General features: G+C 32.1%; 1 non-coding gene across 1 annotated transcript; it reads left to right on the top strand.

Moving 5' to 3' along the window:
* Positions 1 to 3,488: 3,488 nt before the first annotated feature.
* On the top strand, positions 3,489 to 3,595 carry LOC116666681. The gene has a single exon (XR_004323590.1). It is a non-coding gene; the product is annotated as a U6 spliceosomal RNA (small nuclear RNA).
* The last annotated feature ends 1,185 nt before the right edge of the window (positions 3,596 to 4,780 follow it).

Raw genomic sequence — 4,780 nt, 5'->3', positions numbered from 1 at the left:
TTATTAACTTACATTTATAATTAAATATAACTACTCATTCCATACAGACATTTAAAAATAGTTAATACCGTAATACAAAAACGTAGGAATTATTTTATCTTCCTCCCCTCTATCTCTTTTCTAGAGTATGCTAATTAAGCCTCTCTTCTATCCCATCAAGCTGGGATAATAAATGAGGGTGGGAGGGAAGGTGGAAAACTTTAACAATCCTTTATAAGTAATAGAGGAAAGATAGTCAAAGTAAACATAATCATGCTTCTGAGTTATGCTGTATGTGGCAGACAAAATCAGGAAAAAATTTTGATTGTCTCATAGACCGGTGTTTCTAAGTGGATAAAGGGGGCAACTTGGCCCCCAGGGGACATTTGATAATGTCTATGGACAGTTTTCGTTGTCACAACTGGGTAGGGGCGAGAGGGGGGGCATGCTACTGACATCTAGTGTGTAGAGGCCAGGGATCCTGCTATACATTCTACAACATAGGGGATAGATACCTGCAACAAAGAATTATCTGGCCCAAAATCTTAATAGTGCCCAGGCTGAGAAACTCTGCCCTAGGTAAAGGGTCCTAAAATACAAAGTCTGATTATCATGAATTGGTAAATAAAACCCTGCTGCTGTTAAGGCTGGTTTATCTAATAGACTTATCTCTAAGGCAATAACGTCAAAATATTGAAACAGATTAAATAAAGAATCAATTCTGAAATTATATCATCATAAAATTAAATTTGAGATTAAGCCCAAGGTCACAATGCAAAGAAGAAAAAGGTGTATCTGGAATACATATCAAGTTTTTGGGACTATACAGCTGATGCCAATGTCATATAAGCCATATTTATGTGTGTTATACTATGCAGTCTATCCATGTAAGCAGACCTTCATGGGAACTAAATTATAATCAGAAAGGAACTTCATGAGTATGTAATCAGATGGAAAAAAGCTTATTATTTATCTGAATGCTTAATGTGTATGTTGTTATGTAATACCTGCTAAGTAAACAATTTTATTCATCCTTAAATCACAATTGTTTTAGCTATCAACATAGAGGTTAAATATATTGCAGATGTGTGACTATAAGCAAGCAGTTACAAAAGGAAACATTAAATAAAATACATAACAAACATTCTGTGTCATTATGGGTCAGTTACTTAGCCTCTTTAGGTCTCAGTCTTGCACCTTGTAACCTGTTCTACTGGATAATTTTGGGTAAGCATATAGGTTTGTTTGTTTTTTTCTTGGCAAAAGAATAACTTGGTGCTTGGAGTAATTATGTTTACACTGAAAAATTGGAAGAAATATTTTTCTAACATGATTGGGAGGTATAATGGGCCACTATTAGTTGCTATTGGCATGCATTCTCTTTGAATTGACCAAAACTTACCCTCTATTGTATGCTAATTTTATACTAACCTGTTGTGAGTGTAAAAATATATTCTACTCATGGATGGTTTGTGTAATGATTTCCTTCCACAGTGTGTTCAGGGAGAGGCTTCTATCTTTAGTTTTATTTGAAATATGAATTTCAATTTGATTTTTACTGAAGAGAGATGGTGTTTCTTCAAGAGAAAAACAGATGACCTTTAAAAATATGATGACAGAAGGACTCTGCGTACTCAATGAAATTTGTGTAGTTTAATATTCAGAGATAATTTTGAGAGATTACTTTTGAGAGCCCAGGGATGAAGCATAGGGAAGTATATCCCAACCAAAATAATAAGAGGAGATTTTTATTTATTAACCTTTATAGAATCTAGTAAACTGCCTCAGCTCTTCTCTATTCCTTTTATCTCTTCAGATTTGTCTTATCCTTTAAAATGCCAGTTTGAATCTCTTTTCTTCTCTTCTCTAAAGTTTCTTCTAACTTTTCCAGGCCTCAGGAATTTAATTCTTCTCTGGATGCCTACAATCTGTGCCAAATATTTTAACTGTTAATTCCATTGATTCTTGTTGTCTCACAATATTGTCACCTGGATTAGATCAAAAGTTTCTTGTGGTCAGAAATCATGATATATAGTTCTTTTATTATTCCAAATTGCTTAACACAGTGATGAGTACATGGTTGGTAATTAGTAAATATTTGTTGCTTATATTTTAGCTCTTTATTATGAGAAATTTCAAAATAATCTAAGTAACCCATGAATCCATTACCAGTATCAATAATTACCAACTCATGATCAATTTTTTCATCTTTATCCCTGCACATTTCCTACCCTGTCATTTTGAATCAGATGTCTAACTTCTTTTATCTGGAAATATTTCAGTATATGTCTCTAAAGGTAAGAATACTTTTACAGACATAGGTCATTATGAGGTAATTAGACTTGCATACCCCATTTTATTGCACTTCACTTTATTATGCTTTGCAGACACCATGTGTTTTACAAATTGAAAGTTTGTGGCAACCCTGCTTCAATTAAATCTTTTGGTGACATTTTCCCAACAGCATTCACTCACTTTGTGTCTCTGTGTCACGTCGCGGTAATTCTCATAATATTTCAAACTTTTTCACTATTATTATATTTGTTATGGTGATCTGTGATCAGTGAGCTTTGATGTTATTATTTTAATTGTTTTGGCATTTTTTTGGCAACAAGTATTTTTAATTAAGTTATGTACATTGGGTTTTTTAGATATAATGCTATTTCACACTTAGTATACTACAGTATAGCATAAATATAACTTTTGTTTGCCCTGGGAACCAAAATATTCATGTGACTCATTTTATTGTAGTATTCACTTTATTTCAGTAGTCTGGAACCAAACCTGCAATATCTTTGAGCTATACTACCTAGGGTAATTAAATATAATTGCATGATGATATACAATATTTGATTAGTGTTCAAAATTATCCTTGATTGTCTTCTTTTATATAACTTGTTAGAATCAGGATCTATATAAGATCCAAAATTCCAATTGACACAGGGCTCTTAAGTTTCTAGGTTATCCTCTTCATATTTGTTTTGTTTTGGTTTCTTTTTTTTCAATTTATTTGTTGAATAAAGGGAATAATCTGTCCTGTGGTGTTGCCAACATTTGGATTTTGTTGAATGTCTTCCTGTGGTGTCATTTAACAAGTTTGTCTTTATACTGCCAAAGGTGTTGTAGTTAGATCTAGAGATTTATTAAGAGTTTATTTTCTTTTAGAAGACTATTTCAAAGAATTAACATGTGTTCTTGAATCTGGAGATACACAATACTTAGTTGCCACTTTTTTATGATTTTTAGCTGTCTTTGTTATTCATTGCATAAATCCATTCATTAGAGTGGCGACTTTCTAAGTCTATCATTTATTAGTTGGAATATTTATCTAAAAAGAAAATTCCTGACAACAACCTGCACTCCTGCCAAAGTGCTTGACTTCAGTTGCATCCAACTGTGTAACAACTGATTCAACAATTATTTAAAAAATAAAATAACTAGCCAGCAATTAGTAGTGATTAAGAATGGCATGTGATACCAACAAAAAGACCAATTAGATACTTAATGGGGTGCTCACTTCGGTAGCACATATACTAAAATTGGAATGATACAGAGAAGATTAGCATGGCCCCTGTGCAAGAATGACATGCAAATTTGTGAAGTGTTCCACATTTTTGAAAACAAACTTATGGTAACTAGGGGGATAGAGGTAGGAAGGGATAAACTGGGAATTCAAAATTTGCAGATACTGAATGGTATATATAAAATGGATAAACAAGTTTATATTGTGTAGCACAGGGAACTATATTTGATATTTTATAGTAGCTTATTGTGAAAAAAGAATATGAAAATGAATATATATATATTTTTGTATAACTAAGCAATGTGCTGTACACCAGAAATTGAAACAATATTGTAAACTGACTATACTTCAATAAAAAAATAAATTAAATTAAATTTTTTAAAAAAAGAAACTTAATGGGGAGATCAGGAAAGGAGACAGTCAAAGAGAGTAAGCTAAAATCACAATCATACTTCATACTGAATAAGACTATGTTTGTATTCCAGATGGTGCTTCTTTAAGAGTGATGTCAAAAACTGTATACTATGGGTAAAATAGACTTCACTAAATTAGTCTAGCCAGGTCACTTAAAAAAAGAGACAAGCAAACGACATCAACAAACACTGGGGATATGAATCAGTATTCAAGGTGCTTACAATATATTATCAAAAATGTCCAGCCTTTGGCAAAGATTAAGAGACATCCAAAGAAACAGGGAAGTTTGACCCATACTCAGGAACAAAAGCAGACAATGTAAACTCAAAAATATTTAGCAGGTTTAAATATCAGACTTAACCAGACAAAGAATTTAAGGAAACTACATAGATATGTTTAAAAACTAAAGAAATCATGTTTAAAGAATTAAAGACAGATATAATGACAATGTCACATCAGATGGTAGAAATCATTTAAAAAGAGCCAAATGAAAAGTCTAGAATTCAAAAATACAGTAACTAAAATGATGAGATCGCTGAATGGCTTAACAACAGATTTGAGCTTGTGAAAGGAAGAATCCATAAAACTGAGGATAGCTAATAGAGATTATGCAATCTAAATAACAGAGAAAAAAACAATAGAGAAAAATAAAGAGAACTTCAGAGAAATGTGGAATGCCTTTAAGTGCATCTAGATATGTGTAATGAGAACACTCAAAGAAGAGGAGAAAGAGAAAAAGGCAGAAAAAAATAAAGAAATAATGGCTGAAAACTTCTCAGTTTGATGTAAAATATCTATATATCCAAGAGGTTCAAAAAAGTCTGATGAACACAAAGAGATTCATACCCATGCACATCATAGACA

This window comes from Camelus ferus, chromosome 1, assembly GCF_009834535.1.
Source record: "Camelus ferus isolate YT-003-E chromosome 1, BCGSAC_Cfer_1.0, whole genome shotgun sequence".
Taxonomy (NCBI): Eukaryota; Metazoa; Chordata; class Mammalia; order Artiodactyla; family Camelidae; genus Camelus; species Camelus ferus.
The sequence above is the reverse complement of the archived record's forward strand: the minus strand, read 5'-3'. Positions and strand labels throughout refer to the sequence as shown.